We start from the raw sequence: 19131 nt of genomic DNA on the forward strand, positions 1-19131 counted from the left end.
CAAAATGCCAGGATCGACGAATCACAAGCCAGAATTAAGATCGCCGGGAGAAAGATCAACAACCTGAGATATGCAGAGGACACCACACTAATGGCAGAAAGTGAAAAAGAACTAAAGAGTCTCTTGACTCCATATAGTGTATTCACAAGGCCCAAAAAAATATTCATTCCTGTATGGTTATTATAATATGACTGAAGAGTTTTCACGAATTAAATAATTATATGTAAATACATGTATGTATTCCAGAAGAAGACAATACATAATGAAAATGTCTGTTCTCCAAAGACACAACTCTGGTCTGCATAAAAGGAATTTCAACTTTTTCTGAAAAATGTTTTTATTAAGTAGAATTATGTAATTTTGTAGCCTTAGTTTGTGCATGAAAAGTAGAATAACTTAACTTAAAAGACCAAAGCCATTAACTTTAACACGCCATCTTTTTTTTTCAAAAAAACCTCTACAACCTTAACGCAATATATCATCCTTTCATTAACTTCTCCTTTTTTTTAAGAGGAAAGTTAGAAGTAAACTTGCGTATTTCATGTGTTTGAGATGATGGGGTGCAATTAAAGCCAATGATTTATTCAAATTGTTAGTTAAATAGCCAAATCGTTTTTTGTGAATTATGTTTTGGAACTTGTTGTTTTAAGGATACAATTGTTAAAGGCCATAGTTTAAATTCTTTACAAATCTGTGATGAATGTAGAAATGCTTGCCATAACAAGTTTAAGACAAATAGTTTAGGAACCGAGCATGTATTAAATTCCACAATCCAAAATTGAAAGCCTTATGATTTTATATTAAATAAATATAAAATATATGAATAAATGAATAAGTGTAGAATAAAATAAAAAATATGCGGTACTTAGCAGAATAGCAAGCCTGATAAGCAGATGGAAAAATCATACACAGACATACTACGAGGGCCTATTCACATTTGTACGCTGTGGCAAAGCATGCTAAAATGCGCATGTTGACATGCATCACATTGCATGGCAATGCATCTCCCCTATGTACAATATGTTGCAGTGGCATTTTTTTGTGAATCGCACCCCAACGTATTGTTTTTTTTATTACCAATATAGTTTTACATAAAATCAAAATGATTGGCAGTGCTTATAAAACAGGCTTTGTAATTTAGGCAGCAATAATGCATTTTACTTTTTTTATGGAGTGGTTGATATTCCTACGTCACATTTAGTCGTGTGAGGAAATCATATGACTTAGGCTGAACATACAAGGATTAATTTGTTTTAAAGAGTTAGTGTATATTTAAACAGACTCTGGTGCCAGACCATTAATTTCAACAAAAATTATCACTTAAGACTATATTTGCATTTAACATATTCTATGCATGTTACTTACCTGTGTAAAACCTCCATTGTGTAGACCCTAAGACTGCTGCTGGGCACATTTTGGATGTTATATCAAGGTCCCAAATAGGTAGCGCATCAAGTGTAGGGAACATTTATGCTGTAAATGACAAAACCTAGGTGTGCCCAAAAAAATGAGGGCTTGACAAAGAGGCCACGCCTCAGAAGACATTGTCCTGGAGACTAGAGATGCCTGTGGATTTCCCATACATGATTTGTAGTACTGGCAATTTGTCACATCTGGTGGAGCCATTTCCAGTTTAGTATCAGTGCACCAGCGCGAATACTGCTGCCTCCAACACAGGGTTCCCATTGCTTTTTTTTTCTTCACCCCATTGGACTGGCCACCCTCAAGGGGCAGTCTTACAGGCTGAACCTAATACCACGGGCCCATCGGGAGAACACATAAGGCTAACTTAGTTATGGATATTGACTTTAGTGCCTTTAACAGTGTTTAATAAAGTGGACACATGCATTTGCTTCATTGGACTTCTGTGAGCGCAATCTTTGGGATTAACCCTTGTGGACTCATTATCCTAACCACGCTCAATCCATTTAACTTAAGTTCTGGTGGCACTAAAGAACCTTTTTTGGGCATACCTTGTTCTTAACATTTACAACATACATATTCCCTACATTTGATGTACTACCTATATGAGAGCCTTTACTTCTTGTTCAATGATTTACTCAGTTTGATATAGGTACAGCGGCAAGAGTGCGGTATGTATTGTTTGTTTCTTTCATTAATTGCAATTTATGTTTCTGGTGTCAGCAAATGGAAGTAGATGGTGCCTGATCATATGGATTATTTTTTGGATGTGATATCAGCAGCCCAAGCAGATGTAGAGTTGTCGCTCAAGTGACACTCTATAGTATTCCCTTTTGCTCTTCCTCCAGCAGCTACATTAAAGGTTTTGTAGGGAGGCGAGAGGAGTGGTGGTGATGCTGGTACAGCACCAACAGTAATTAGGAATTCTCAGAAGTGTAGAGGGCTTTAATGTGCACTAAAGGAGGGGGCTGTGTTAGGTAATTGATTCTACAAAAGTAGTCCAATTTTTTTTTTTTTTTTAGCAAATTCAGGTTATTCTCTGTTTGGCAAAAAGCTAGAAAAATCTATATCTAAGGTCACAGGGGGCAAATGTGGATTGATTCTTCAGCCGAGTCATTATCATCAGCAAATAGAGAGAAAGCTGAGAGATGAGAGATTCAGAGATCCTAAATCATATCGGCCAGGTAAGGAGTATAGGAAAAAGTAGAAGAGATTTAAATTTTTTTTTATTCAATTATTTAAGGACTACTCCTTCTAAAGAAAGCTTTTTGCATGTTTCTCCACTCAGACTTGCCCAGTAGATGTCAGATTGTGACAAACCTAAACTGGAGAAGTTTATCGTTGTCATGTCCATGATCCCTGGGTCCTAGCCATAGTACTACTCATATATAGAAACTTTGTTACAAAAGAGGGCCACATTATATTTCTACCAAAGTTCCTCAGTGTAAAACGATGTTTACACTGATGTTAAGCACTATGCCTACATATAAAAATTGATACAAAAGAGGGCCACCCAACTAGTCCCTGTCTAGGAAAGGTTTCAAGGTTATTTCCTTGTCCTGGTTTTAAAACAGTCAAGATTCAAAATGTTTGAATACTTTCAATTACAAAAGCAATCATTCCAGGCAATTTGATATTATCACTGTACCTCCCAGAATCACACCTACGTGTTCCCTTTATTCGACGTTTCAACAATTATCTAAATTTTTCTAGATTTTCCTTCTTTTTTTTTTCATGTGTCTGCCTTTTTAACCTATCCACATTACCCAGAATGTTCACAAAAACATTACTTCCAGTCATGGCTGTCTTGAAAGAGCAAGGCTTGCAAGTGCTCCATTATCTGTACAGAGAGAAATAAAAAAATACACCGTTTACAATTCGAACAGCAGAGGCACCCATTGAGATGTGTATTGTGGTGTGGCTTTATTTCACAAAAGATGCATTTCATAGCTAAACCTTGCTGCTTTCACCTCTAAAGGTGATACACAGATGTTCTGTTCTTTCCTGTTCAACTGCTTTACACAGACACACGACAGTGGATGCAAAACAACTGAAAGTGTATGTTGAGGGGACCACTTTGTTCAGGAAGACAGATAATTGTTCCTGGTGATATCAGAAAGTGTCTTTCTGTGTCCACAAGGGTGATTGTAACACGGCTGGTCAAAACTATTTGTATAACCTATATGATGAAAAAGACAGATCCAGAAATGAATCCTAACTAGACAGATCGACTCCTTTTGGTCAAAATTCAGAGGGATGTTTCCCGAATTCATCTGCAGGGTGGCAAACTGACCTACATAGGGCACATTTCTTAACCGTTATAAAGTTGAACCAACAGCACTGACCACGGTGGAGTTTGTCCTTTTTTTACTGAATGGTACTAACAATGCAGTAAATATTTTAGCATTACACAACATTGTAGTCATGTTATGTCCCATGTGTATGCATCCATGCCTGTTTCAGGAAACTGGAAAATTGTATAATTACCAGTCAGTAATTTTCTTTTTCTGACGCTCTAGCATGGAAGCATGCAATCCCTCCCAGGGCTTTTGAAATCAGTACAGTTATGAGAATACTAACTTTTTTTGAAGGGGTATTATTTAAAGTATTGTCCATTCTATAGGGACAGTCATACCCATGTGTATGCTACAATGCTTTATCGCTAGGAATGGAAAATTAGTGATAAATACCATTTTACAGTGTATTTTCCTTTTTTTTCTCTGTTGGCTTATCTTTCTGAGAAAAAATGTAAATAACAAGTGTTATGAGGGGTTTTTCTCATAAGAACAGGTCAAGAAGATAGTTAAAAGGGCTTCTGTCATCCTCAGGAGAAATTGTAAGCAACAAAAAAAAACACAAAACTGAAGAAATGACACTTCGCTACAATGTAAAGTAGTGAGTGTACAGCTTGTATAAAAGTATAAATTTGCTATCCCCTCAAAATATCTCAACACACAGCCATTAAAGTCTAAACCTCTGGCAACAAAAGTGAGTACATCCCTAAATGAAAATGTCCAAATTGGGCCCAAACTGTCAATATTTTGTGTGGTCACCATTATTTTACAGCACTACCTTAACCCTCTTGGGCATGGAGTTCACCAGAGCTTCACAGGTTGCCACTGGAGTCCTCTTCCACTCCTCCATGAAGACATCACGGAGCTGGTGGATGTTAGAGACCTTGCACTCCTCCACCTTCTATTTGAGGATGCCCCACAGATGCCCAATATGGTTTAGGTCTGGAGACATGCTTGACCAGTCCATCACCTTTACCCTCAGCTTCTTTTTCAAGGCAGTGGTCATCTTGGAGGTGTGTATGGGGTCGTTATCATGTTGGAATACTGCCCTGCGGCCCAGTCTCTGAAGGGAGAGGATCATGCTCTGCTTCAGTATGTCACAATACATGTTGGCATTCATGGTTCCCTCGATGAACTGTAGCTCACCAGTACCGGCAGCACTCATGCAGCCCCAGACTATGACACTTCCACCACCACACACTTGTCTTTTTACTCCTCACCTGGTTGCCGCCACACATGTTTGACACCATCCAAACCAAATAAGTTTATCTGGGTCTCATTAGACCACAGGACATGGTTCCAGTAATCCATGCCCTCAGTCTGATTGTCTTCAGCAAACTGTTTGCGGGCTTTCTTGTGCATCATCTTTAGAAGAAGCTTCCTTCTGGGACGACAGCCATGCAGACCAATTTGATGCAGTGAGAGGGCATATGGTCTTAGCACTGACAGGCTGACCCCCCACCCCTTCAGCCTCTGCAGCAATGCTGGCAGCACTCATACGTCTTTTTTCCAAAAACAACCTCTGGATATGATGCTGAGCACGTGCACTCAGCTTCTTTGGTCGGCCATGGCAAGGCCTGTACTGAGTGGAACCTGTCCGTTAAACCTCTGTATGGTCTTGGCCACTGTTCTGCAGCTCAGTTTCAGGGTCTTGGCAATCTTCTTATAGCCTAGGCCATCTTTAGGAAGAGCAACCTTATTTTTTTCAGATCCTCAGAGAGTTCTTTGCCATGAGATGCCATGTTGAACTTCCAGTGACCAGTATGAGAAAGTGAGAGCAATTACGCCAAATTTAACACACCTGCTCCCCATTCACACCTGAGACCTTGTAACACTAATGAGTCCCATGACATCAGGGAAGGAAAATGGCTAATTGGGCCCAATTTGAACATTTTCATTTAGGGATGTACTCACTTTTGTTGCCAGCGGTTTAGACATTAATGGCTGTATGTTGAGTTATTTTGAGGGGACAGAAAATTTACACTGTTATACAAGCTGTACACTCACTACTTTACATTGTAGCAAAGTGTAATTTCTTCAGCGTTGTCACATAAAAAGATATAATAAAATATTTACAAAAATGTTATTTTGAGGGGACAGCAAATTTACACTGTTATACAAGCTGTACACTCACTACTTTACATGTAGCAAAGTGTAATTTCTTCAGCGTTGTCACATAAAAAGATATAATAAAATATTTACAAAAATGTGAGGGGTGTACTCAGTTTTGTGAGATACTGTACGTACAGCCAATATGTTTTTTCTACTTCTTAATAAAGCAGGAAAGAGTCGTTTTAACATCAGCTTATTTTTTGCTTTCCATGTCCTGGTGAAGATGAAGAACTCCCTTTACATCCCGTTCAGAAACACAACACAAAATTATAGGAAATCTCTTCAAAGGGTTCCATCACTAATGCGCCATACACACGGTCGGAAATTCAGACGGAAAAAGTCAGATCGGATTATGTTGTCAGAAAATCCGATCATGTGTGGACTCTATTGGACTTTTTCTGTCGGAATTTCTGATGGAAAAAGTTTGAGAGCTGGATTTAAAATTTTCCGACAACAAAATCCAATCAGACTTTTTCCGATCGTGTGTAGAGAATTCCGATGCGCAAAGTGCTACGCATACTCAGAAAAATATTGGAGATGAAAGCTATTGGCTACTGGCCTCTACGTAGTCCCAACGTACATTGCGAACGTCACCTCGTTCCGAACGATCGGATTTTCCGACAACTTTGTGCGACCTTGTGTATGCAAGACTAGTTTCGGCCAAAATCCGCCGCAAAAAATCCGACAGATTTTGTGGTCGGAATGTCCAACCGTGTGTATGGGGCATTAGGCTGCTGTCACCTGAACAGGTTTACAGAGGAGAAGAATTCCCCTTAAACTCCCATTCTGGTGAAAACTCTAAAATGTTGAATTTCCAATTACTTTTTGTCTTACTGACAATAGAGAGGATGAAACCTCTCTGTTGAGAGACAGAAATTATAACTCAAATGCATTTCCCCAAAATGGTAAAATACTACATAAACCCCTGATTTTCTCAGAAATTTATGAGAGATGAACACTTTCAGTTTCAATGATACCTACCTGTGAAGAGTCAATTGGTGATTGTGCTATATCCAAATGTGAAGTATTACAGGCTACATTAGAATAGAATATCACTTTAGAATGATAGAAATAATCACTTATCAAAACTGTGAAACCTAAAACAAAAAGAGAGCAAACAACAAGTAAACATTTCACTGTCAGTCAGCTATAATCCAGGTTTGAATGAACACCATGTAATAGACTTGATGATTCTTTGGCTTGGAAAACATATTAAATCCCAGGAATGTAGGGAGATACCACATTTTTGGCATAATTCCTTACAAGCAGATATGTACATGCCAGATTAATACAAATGCCACATCTGGCATTCTAGCAGTTGTTGGATATCATTAGCAAAATATACATTTCTGTGTACACTATACATTATCATTTTCCATATTGAATAAATTGTATAAAGATTTTCGCATCCATGCCACTGAACTGACCATTTAGCGTTCTTTAAATGTTCCCATCACATTCCAGGTTTAATTGTGCTTGGGAGGAGATACGAAGATAAGAAAAAAATTTGCAGTGTGAAGTAAAAATATTTAAGATATACTGCAGATTTCAACAGTTTTGCTTTTGAGCCAGAAATAAACACACAATCTTAATGGTTTTATGGAAATATGTTGCAAGAAGACGTAGCCACTGAAATCTTACATTCGGGTCAATTCACTAAGTGGTGTTAAGAGTTTAATCTTATGATAATTTCCCTATCAAAACTTTCATCTTGCAAAGTTGTAGAATCATGATTACTTCATATAAAAATGATTTAACCAATTTTCACTAAATAGTACCTGTTGATCAATCTATGACGGTTCTTGTTCAGGCAGTTCCTATTATAAGGGAGACAACACTCTGTCCCTGTCTGTTAGCAATGCTCCTGTGTTGTCACCCTGCAACACCATGTAGCTAATTGGTCTAGGTTAGCAGACATTTTATGATCTAATTCCAGTTAAAATAAATGAATTAAATAGGTTAGTATTTTTGCTGCAAAACTTGCTTCTTGTCCAGAACTATTCCATGCAGAAGTTCTACTCCCTCCTACTGTTGTAACTGCTCTTCTGCGCTAAATGACGATCATTGAAATACAACCCACTTCTTGTGAGCACAGGCCATCATGGACTCACAGTACTTACAGTACTTTTACACAAAACAGCGCTAATACGCCATAAAGTACACTTCTGTACACAGGGGTGGACTGACAGCTCATGGGGCCCCCGGGCAATAGGAGATTATGGGGCCCCCAGGCAATCAGAGATTATGGGGCCACACAGTATACACACACACAGTATACAATCACATAGTATAAACATACATGTACACACAGTATACACAGACATGTTTCTATTGGCTGAGAAGGTACTGGAGGGGTGGGGCAGCTATAATCTCAGGATTTTTAGACCAAAATGATGGCGGTAAGGGACATTTCAGAGACAGATGTTAAAAAAACACAGATTTTTACAAACTGTGCCTGGTTTTTCTGAGGCTGGCAACCCTGATGGGGCCCCCTAGAGGCTTGGGGCCCTCGGGCAGTGTCCGAGTGGCTGAATGGTCAGTCCGCCCCTGTCTGTACAGGAATAAGGGCACCCTTCCTACAGAGGTAAGAACAGAAGGGAAAAGGGAATGGGACATCCAATGACTGAAGAGAAGATGCCTGGCAAAAAAAAGTATGTATGCAAAAAAATAACTGCAGGGGAGAGTTTGTACCCAAGCTGGAGTTTAAGCTAAAAGAGGGACATTGACAGTTGCTAGATTTCTTCATTGGGACTACTGCACAAAAATGTATTCATGTCTTATGAGCAACACAAAACCACTTTCATTTGTACAATTTATGCTCTAATTAATTCTGTGAATCTTTTACATAAGCCGACATGTTTATGTTTATTGGACCTTAAAGTGAGGAAAAAACCCTTGTAAGAAAGTGGTGCTATGCAAACTGTCAATCAGTTAGCATGCTATTTATATGGACATACTGAAAAATGATTCATACCCTTTGAAATTTTCCAAATTTTGTCATGTTACAACCAAAAACGTAAATGTATTGTATTGGGATTTTATGTGATAAACCAACACAAAGTGGCACATAATTGTGGAAGGAATTTTTTTTTACAAATAAATATTTGAAAAGTGTGGCATGCATTTGTATTCGCCCCCCCCCCCCCCCCCCCCCCAAGTGTACACCTATCGCTGCAATTACAGCTGCAAGTCTTTTTGGGTATGTCTCTATCAGCTTTGCACATCTAGAGAGGGAATTTTTTGCCCATTCTTCTTTGTAAAATAGTTCAAGTTCTGTCACATTGGATAGAGCATTTGTGAACAGCAATTTTCAAGTCTTGCCACAGATTCTCAATTGGATTTATGTTTGTACTTTGACTGGGCCATTTTAACACATGAATATGCTTTCATCTAAACCATTCCATTGTATCTCTGGCTGTATGTTTAGAGTCATTGTCCTGCTGGAAGGTGAACCTCTGCCCCAGTCTCACGTCTTTTTCAGACTCTAACAGGTTTTCTTCTAAGATTGCCCTGTATTTGGCTCCATCCATCTTCCCATCAACTCTGGTCAGCTTCCTTGCCCCTGCTGAGGAAAAGCATCCCCACAACATGATGCTGCCACCACCATGTTTTACGGTGGGGATGGTATATTTAGGGTAATGTGCAGTGTTAATTTTCCGCCACACATAAGGTTTTGCTTTTAGGCCAAAAAGTTAAATTTTGGTCTCATCTGACCAGAGCACCTTCTTCCACATGTTTGCCGTGTCCCCCACATGGTTTCTTGCAAACTGCAAACGGGACTTCTTATGGCTTTCTTTCAACAATGGCTTTCTTCTTGCCACTTTCCCACAAAGGCTAGATTTGTGGAGTGCACGACTAATAGTTGTCCTGTATACAGATTCTCCCACCTGAGCTGTGGATCTCTGCAGCTTCTCCAGAGTTACCATGGGCCTCTTGGCTGCTACTCTGGTTACTGCTCTCTTTGCCTGGCCTGCCAATTTAGGTAGACAGCCATGTCTTAATAGGTTTGCAGTTGTATCATAGTCTTTCCATTTTCAGATGATGGATTGAACAGTGCTCCGTGATACACCGCTTTAAACTTCGCCACAGCTTTATTCCTCGCCTGGTGTGGTGTGTTCCTTGGCCTTCACGATGCTGTTTGTTCAATAAGTTTCTCTAACAAACCTCTGAAGGCTTCACAGAACAACTGTATTTATACTGCAAATTAAATTACACAAAGGTGGACTCAAACTTTAACTAATTGACTTCTGGAGTCAATTGGTTAGGGGTATCAGAGTAAAGGGGGCTGATTACAAATGCATGCCACATTTTTCACATATTAATTTATAAAAAAAAATTGAAAACCATTTATCATTGTCCATCCACGTCACAATTATTTTGGTTTGTGTTGGTCTGTCATATAAAAGCCCAATAAAATACATTGACGTTTTTGGTTGTAACATGAGAAAATTTGGAAAATGTCAAGGGGTATGAATACTTTTTCAAAGCACTGTAGGTGCAACATGCTGTTTCATACATTTATACAGTGATTACCAGTTCTGCCACAAGCAGGTAGTGTTCTTGTATAATGTAATCTTCTTCCTAGTAGAACTGCATAGTTACAATGTAATTGTCTGTCTTTTTCCAACACAAGCATTCCTTTAATAATCCCAAAGATTAATAGATATGATTACTGTCCTATCAGGTAGTAATCTGCAGAATAAGGATTAAGGTATTACTAGAGGAAAAACTATTTTTTATTTTTTTGCAATTGGATAAAGTGGTAAGGGGATAGAACATCTCCCATGTTTATACTGATATGTCTCTGTTAGCCCTTGTACACACGGACGGAGAATCCGTCGGAATGTGTCCTATCGGACTGTGTTGTCGGATAATCCGACTGTGTGTGGTATGCATCAGACTGATTCCGTCGGAATATCCGTCGGACCAAATTTTCCAACATGTTGGAAATATTTCCCGACCAACTGGGCCGGTCGGACATACTCCGATCATGTGTAGAGAATTTTGATCGGACCAAGTGCCACGCATTCTCAGATCAAATTCCTACATCAAAGCTATTGGCTACTAGCCTGAATGTAGTCCCATCATAACGAAATTACGTCATCACGTTCTGAAAGATCAGATTTTTCGCCAACTTTGTCCGACCGTGTGTATGCAACAGTTTTGGACAAGATCCGACGGACAAAACCCGACGGGCAAAATCCGACGGATTTGGTTGTGGAAATCTCCGACCGTGTGTACAGGGGCTTAGGGAGATTCACTCCTGTTCACAATTATCACTGGGAATGAAAATTAAGTTAAAGCCAATATTTGTTTCCATCAGAACAGGTAAATAAGGGAAATCTTACACTTCGAGTAAGAGGGGATATTGGAAAGATATCCTCTCACTCCCCATGGATGTTGTCTGGCAAAAAAGGAATGACAGTAGTTTGAACCCTCCCCTACACCGTCTACAATGGAAAACAAAAAGTTTTGGTTCTTTCTTGGTGCTTATAACTATCAACATTTTTGGTAAAGTCAGAAGGCTATTTTTTTCCTTAGTTAACTAAACCACGTTAGAGTTTTTTTGGTGGCAGTGTGTCTGCCATCTTTCCCCCGCTGGCTCTAACACTGAGAACTGATTGAACAAACACTGTGATTGCTCGGTTCTCACAGCTCCGTGAGCAGAGAGCTGGTGACTGTCAGTGGGCCAGGTGCTGGTCCAGGCATGTGGGTGGATCCTGACCATATGGTCTCGATCTTTCCCAAGCCTGGACCAGTTCTGTGATATTAGCCAAAAGCTGGCTTCAGCCTGGTGCCTTGGTTTTGAGCTGCAGTGGCAAACCAGTTGGTATAAGTTGGAGAGATAAATGGAATAAGCCTAAGCTAAAATAATAATAATAATAAATAGAAGGCTGCTAGCAATAGGTAGGCATATAAAAAAACTGAATATAACAGTAATAAAGGTGGCTCCTTGCGCGAGCGCTTCTTTTGCATCTAGTGGCATTGTGGGCTTTTCCAAATATCAAGTGGTGGGCTGCTGCTACTACAGCCAGAGGACCTCAGGTGTATAGATGGAGCTGGATGTACATAGTGGAAGCTGAGATTGTTAATTCCCAAAGTGTGACTGGTATCTAGTGAACTGGTGAGTGCGGTCTTACTCTCAGTTGCACGTGGTGTTCCTTTTTTGGATAGTGGAAGCAATACACAGACATTGCTGGAGTTAAAGGAGTTTTTAATTTATTTATACATTTTTTTGTGTGTGATTTTCACATTTTTATGTACATGATTTAGAGTGGATGGTTTAATTTATTATTTACTTGATTACTTACATTACATTACATTTGCTATGGCTATATTCATGGCTATATTAAGTCACTGCACCTTTATAAATTGGAGAGAGCCTAGATTTTATTGTTGCCTGCTTTGTTTACCTTAAGCCCTTGTACACACGGTCGAACATTCCGACAACAAAATCCGTCGGATTTTGTCTGACGGATTTTGTCCGAAACGTGTTGCATACACACGGTCGGACAAAGTTGGCGGAAAATCCGATCATTCAGAACGTGATGACGTTATTTTGTTACGACAGGACTACGTTCAGGCTAGTAGCCAATAGCTTTGGTCTAGGAATTTGATCTGAGCATGCGTGGCACTTTGTCCGATCGGAATTCTCTACACATGATCGGACAAAATCTGATCGGATCATGTTGTCGGAAAGTTTTAGAGTCAAGCTCTCAAACTTGGTCCGTCGGATATTCCGACGGAAACAGTCTGATGGAGCCAACACACTGTCGGATTATCCGACAACCCAGTCCGATTGGACATTCGGAATGTCCGACCGTGTGTACAAGGGCTTATAGATTTTCACCACTATTTACATCATAGATATAAAGATATCAACTGCCTTATACTGTACCTACTTGTGGTAATCCACAGTAATTGCTTGTGGTAATCCCTCCCGCATATGTGATTGCATTCCTGCCATAACTTTTCTCCTTGACTTTGGCCCTCTCCAGGATGAAAATATCTCACACTGGTCAGTACATCTACAAGAGAACCCTCTGGCATCTTTTTACCCTAGGGGATGATTTTAGCATCTCTTGGATAAGGTAAAACATGTAAAGTTTCTCAAAAATGGTAAACAAATTAATTCACAAGGCAGTATATTGTATGTATATGGTAGGGAAATTTGGAAAAAGAAGTAATGATATTCTACATTATATCAGATCAATCCTGTTATAGTAAAAGATGAAATAATAGATAATTTATGACTGGTCACTAAGGCATAATGTACTTCACACTCTACTGTTTGTCTTATTCAGGGCTTTTTTTTCCTCAGAGAATAGGTGCAGGAACTCCCCTCTTCCAAGTCACCCCCTCTACTCACTTCCACGCACCATCCCCTGGTTCCACCCCAACCCACCTCCCAGTACCACCCATTTTAGGGAATACAGAACCAAGTATAATTTTGTGGTGCTAAGTAATGTGTATGGAATTTGTTAATGATAACAAAAAAAGCAGTAAAATAGATCCCCTGTAGCTCGATCTATCCCAGCAACAATGGACCCTCAAGCAACAATGGATTCCCAACAGCCAGCATCAATAGAGCCTCTAGCAGCCAGCAACAATAGACCCCTCCCTCAACAGCAGATCCATCCCAGCAATGATTGACCCTTCAGCATTATAAGTCCCACCCCCAGAAATAATAGATTCTCCTCCAGCAACTATAGATCCCCAGCAGCCAGTATCAATAGACCCCCCCAGAATCTCTTGCCACATTCAGAACTGTGTTCCCCCGGGTTCCCACTGAAAAAAAGCCCTGGTCTTATTTAATCTTTCTTGAAACAATGTATCTTACCTGCCTTTGTCACTGAACGTATCAAAAGATTTTGATGATATTAATTCTTAATAGATTTTGATGACTTGAATACTTAATCACTGCAAGCGTCACCATCTGTAAAGAAGGAAGCAAGATATTGAATTAGGTTCTTGTACAGAAAATAACATTTCAAACAGGAAAACATACAAGCAGTACGAACATCTTTGTGAAAAATCAATAATCTTTCTTAAAGAATTGCTCATTTCCAATCACCTTAAAGTAGAATTATAGACAAAGCTTTTTTCTTTTTCTTTTATTTTTATTTTAGATATAGCAAGGGAGTATTATAACCGCTGTCAGATTTTTTTTCACCATCTGTGTTTATTGCGGAGATTTCCCTTCACTTCCTGTTCCATAACCAAACAGGAAGTGAGAGGAAATCCCTTGAAATTAACCACTTACAGACCGGACCATTTTGCTGGTCAAAGACCAGACCACTTTTTGCGATTCGGCACTGCGTCGCTTTAACTGACAATTGCGCAGTCGTGCGACGTGGCTCCCAAACAAAATTGACGTCCTTTTTTTCCCACAAATAGAGCTTTCTTTTGGTGGTATTTGATCACCCCTGCGGTTTTTATTTTTTGCGCTATAAACAAAAATAGAGCGACAATTTTGAAAAAAACGCATTATTTTTTACTTTTTGTTATAATAAATATCCCCCAAAAATATATAAAAAAACATTTTTTCCCTCAGTTTAGGCCGATACGTATTCTTCTACATATTTTTGGTAAAAAAAATAAGCGATTATTGATTGGTTTGCGCAAAAGTTATAGCATTTACAAAATAGGGATAGTTTTATAGCATTTTTATTAATAATTTTTTATTATTTTTTTTTTTACTAGTAATGGCGGCGATCAGCGATTTTTATTGTGACTGCGACATTGTGGGGGACCCATCGGACATTTTTGACACATTTTTGGGACCATTGTCATTTATACAGTAATCACTGTTATATAAATGCAGTGGTTCCTGTGTAAATGACACTGGCAGTGAAGGGGTTAACCAGTGTGTGGCAGTGTAGGGGTTAAGTGTTCCTAGGGGTGTGTTACTAACTGTGGGGGGGTTGGGCTTTCATTTAGTGAACACTGATCTCTGCTCCAATCACATGGAGCAGAGATCAGCGTCACTAGTTGCTAGGCAGAATGGAGAAATGCTGTTTACACGGCATTTCCTCCATTCAGCTGTCCCGTGAGACGATCGCGGGTATGCCCGCGGCGATCGAGTCCGCGGCTCCCGCGACCGGACTCACGGGGGTCCCAACCAGCATGGGAGCGCGCCGGCGGCGGCGCGCTCCCGATGGCAGGGCGGCATTGAAGATTGGACGTACCTGTACGCCAATATGCCTGCCCGTGCCATTCTGTTGATGTAGATCGTCGTACGCTGGTCGGGAACCGGTTAAGGAAATGCGTCGGGGACCCCCAGGTCACCAGAACTATTGTCCCATTGGAAGATTTCCCCTCTATTACTTTTCTGGGGGTAACCCAATATTTGGGATTTTCTTTTACTTTCACTTTCATAATAGTATAACTTTGATAATAGTATACAGGACAAATAGGGACAGAGAGGATGAACCTCCTTAACAGGGGCACAGACAGCAATAAAAACGGACAAGTGTTCTAATCCATCTCCAAAAGGGTTTGCTCAGAAGTGGCACTAGATCTGGAGGACTACTATTCTTGATGATGTGCAAAACTGTCCCTATTGAGGGACCTTGAGTAAAGAAGTGTGGTGACAATGGGTGACAAAAAGGATGATTTGATAATAAGGTTAGGTGCAAATGATAATCTCTTATTTATAGTTGATAGCCAATATGTTTCAGGGAAACAGAATCTTTAGGGCTTGAATGTACAAGAGGGTAGTTGCCTCAGCAGTGTGAAGTATAGCTCATGAAAGTCTAAGCCCTTGTACACACGGTCGGACATTCCGACAACCAAATCCGTCGGATTTTGTCCGACGGATTTTGTCCGAAACTGTTGCATACACACAGTCGGACAAAAAGTTGTCAGAAAATCCGATCGTACTTAACGTGATGACTTTTATATCATTAGGACGGGACTACGTTCAGGCTAGTAGCCAATAGCTTTGGTCTAGGAATTTGATCTGAGCATGCGTGGCACTTTGTCCGATCGGAATTCTCTACACATGATCGGGCAAAGTCCAATCGGATCATGTTGTCGGAAAATTTTATAGCCCAGCTGGAAAACTTGGTCCGTCGGATACTCCGACCGAAACAGTCCGATGGAGCCCACACACTGTTGGATTATCTGACAACAAGGTCCTATCGGACATTGTCCATCGGAATGTCTGATCGTGTGTACAAGGGCTAAGGAGGAGTATAATTTTTGTCACACAAGAATTACACAGCTTTTGCCCAATGGAATAAAATTAGAAAATATGTGAATCTTGAGCGAGAATTTGAGACTCTTGTATGAAACATTTATTAATAGGCCCCTAATTGTATATGTGTATTTCTGCAACTGTTATTAGAATCTTGATTTAATGAGATGGCAAGGCAAGCAAGTAATTCAATGTGCCGAGTCAATATAAATGACTATGCAGAATGAGGATTCAATTCTTGGTGCTTACCCAAGCATTCTCATCACTTCCAAGCAAGTTTTCTTTGCCTCTTTGTGCGAGCTGTGGTGTCCTGTTTCTTTTTCTCTCCTGACCTGCTTATCACCATGACCATGGAAATGAGGACTCAAGTGAACATTACCAGAAAGCTACACACCAGTAACCCTTTCTACCTTCGTCTTGTCCCTTTGATAGCTGTGTATACCACCTTGAGACTTTGATTGGCTGGGAAGGTGTTGCAAACATCATCCTACCCTAACCCGAGTCATCAGTTGGCAATGGATATCTTAGAACTTTCCAAGGAATCTGGCAAAACTACTCTAGATAGAAGCAATAAACTGTCTTTTTCCTAAGAGTATTGATTAATGCGGGCTGAAGGCATTAAGTGTTCTTTATGTGCCTTGTTTATACCATACATGAACATTGATTTGTGTTGCATAAAAATGTGTCACAACATGTCAAAGCACTTTGAATACATAAAAAAAGAAAGAAAAAAAATAGTGCAATATGCAAAACACATTACACCGCCCCTACATAATAAAACATCAGCATGGCATTATATGAGGCTTAACGTGTGCGGGCTCAAAATCCCCATTCCACTATAAAAAAGACTCATTCACATGGGCAGCAGCCCTTGCTGCCCCTGTGAAAAGCTACCCGCAGTGGATAGCTTTTTAGAAGGCAGTTGACAGACAGCTGAAAATTGATATGTCACCTCATCACTGCCTGTTTTAACCCTGAAAGTCCTTCCCACCACACCCCAACTGTGTTTGTTTTGGTTACTGGGTGCTTCTAGTGCAGCCCCATTCATTTGGTGACAGTATTGCTTACTGATCGCAACGGGGGGTATAATTTTTTGCACTCACCGTGTAGGAAAGCACCATAGATCCAGCATATTTACAGTTGCATGTACTTTTTAGGCGGAACTGGGGTTATCATTTTTTTGCACTCATCGTGAAGCAAAGCACCATAGATGCAGCATGGTAACAGCTGCATGTGCTTCTTTAGGCGGGTGGACAGGGGGCAGTAAAACTGTGGCTCAAGCACCTGTATTTACCACCCCCCAGCCGCCCATGTGAATGAGGCCTCAAAGCGTTATTAAACTCAAATTTGTAAATAAACTCTGACAGGCAGATTTTGTAATGCAGAAGGGACCCTAATGGTTTCTGCTGTCATAGATGCCTCCCCCAGCCTGTCAGCAGTAATGTACATGCCCCCCCAAGTACATTTATGGCTCCTGCTCTGTACTGTGATGAAGTGACTCCAGTATGCATACATGGAAGTGACGTCATCACGGCCTGGCCATTCAAGCAGCTGAACAGAGTGAACCTGGAAGGAATACCAGAAAAAGACGCAAGCTTCTGAGCACTAACATCTCACCACTGGAGGGAATTCTTTGGCAGGTAAGTCCATCATAATGTGCTAGTAGGCAGTGCATATGGAGTTTAACCACCTCCCACCCATCATATAGTAAAATGGCGACGCAAGGTAGCTTTCTCGTTCTGGAACAACGTCATATGATCTCGTTTGGTTCCCCTGCATCCCCGATTTCAGTAAAGAGCTGATGACGAGGCTCTTTGCCTATTTGATCAGCTGTGTCCAATCACAGCTGATTACATGTAAACAAGGAAATGCCTCTCCTCACACTGACAGCGTGTGAGGAGAACAAATCAGCAGCATTTCCTCACAGAGGAGACCTGCACAGATAATCAGGACACTGATTATCAATGCCCTGATTATCAGTGCAGCCATAACTGTGCCCAGCAGCAATGACAGTCAGTGCCCAACAGTGATGCCAATAATTGCCCAGCAGTGATGCCAATAATTGCCCATCAGTCATGCCAATTAGTACCCATCAGTGCTGCCCATCAGTGCCGCATAACAGTGCCTATCAGTGCTGCATATTAGTGCCTCATCAGTGCCACCTCATTAGTACCCTTTAGTGCCGTCTCATCGGTACCCATCAGTGCCACCTCATCAGTGCCCATTACAGCAGTCTATCAGTCCCATCAGTGTAGCCTTATCAGTTCACATCAGTGAAGGAGAAAAATTACTTATTTACACAATTTTCTTACAGAAACAAAGAAAAACTTTTTTTTTTTTCAAAATGTTTGGTCATTTTTCTTTTAAAAAAAATAAAAAATAAAAAACCCAACAATGAATAAATACCACCAAAAGAAAGTTCTACCTGGCTCAAAAAAATGATAAAAATGTAATTTGGGTACTGTGTTACATGACCGCACACTTGTCATTCAAAATGCGACAGCGCTGAAAGCTGAAGATTTGCCTGGGCAGGAAATGGGTGAAAGTGCCCAGTATTGAAGTTGTTAATACAATGAGAATACTTTTCAACTAGGTCATTGAAACTGTATTCACATCAGTCATCCGATCATTTTAATTTGTGTGCAGGTGATTGTGTGTCCAATATCATTGCAGTTATCCAAAATGAAAAATTCCCTGTTTAATCAAATCAGCCTTACAATATCAATTGTCAGGTACCAGACCTCATCAAAACTGTATTTCATAAAAAAAAAAAAAATATATATATATATATATATATATAGTTAGTAATGTTGACTGGTCAGGTTTAGTGATTTTAACAACTCTTCATTTTCAAACGGAATCTTTCCAACCAATTAGATTTTAGATTGTGTAAGGGTGAATTGCATCTACACACAGTGTGTGTGATTTAATCGTTCTCTAGTCTATCACATATAACTTTTAAGATGGTATGATAATGAGTCAGGATTTGAGCCAAATTGAATTGTGCTGCATTTATATTTTATTAGATTTTTCAACTGGGCGAAGCGCCCAAAGACAAACACATGGATAATCACAACTTCGACTGCAATCAAAGACATGGGCCAC

At 40.0% G+C, this 19131-nt stretch overlaps 1 long non-coding RNA gene across 1 annotated transcript in view; it reads right to left on the reverse strand.

The window, feature by feature from the left end:
- Positions 1–319: 319 nt before the first annotated feature.
- Positions 320–19131, reverse strand: part of LOC143987377 (uncharacterized) — a 76488-nt gene continuing 57676 nt past the window's right edge. The window contains exons 3-5 of the long non-coding RNA XR_013276635.1: positions 13669–13764; positions 6810–6925; positions 320–3262 (exon numbers count right to left, since the gene is read on the reverse strand). This is a non-coding gene — a long non-coding RNA (uncharacterized LOC143987377). The remainder of the gene's footprint in view (positions 3263–6809; positions 6926–13668; positions 13765–19131) is intronic.

The sequence above is a fragment of the Lithobates pipiens genome, unplaced genomic scaffold, assembly GCF_037356315.1.
Source record: "Lithobates pipiens isolate NorthernLeopardFrog02 unplaced genomic scaffold, aLitPip1_a1.2 Scaffold_18, whole genome shotgun sequence".
Taxonomy (NCBI): domain Eukaryota; kingdom Metazoa; phylum Chordata; class Amphibia; order Anura; family Ranidae; genus Lithobates; species Lithobates pipiens.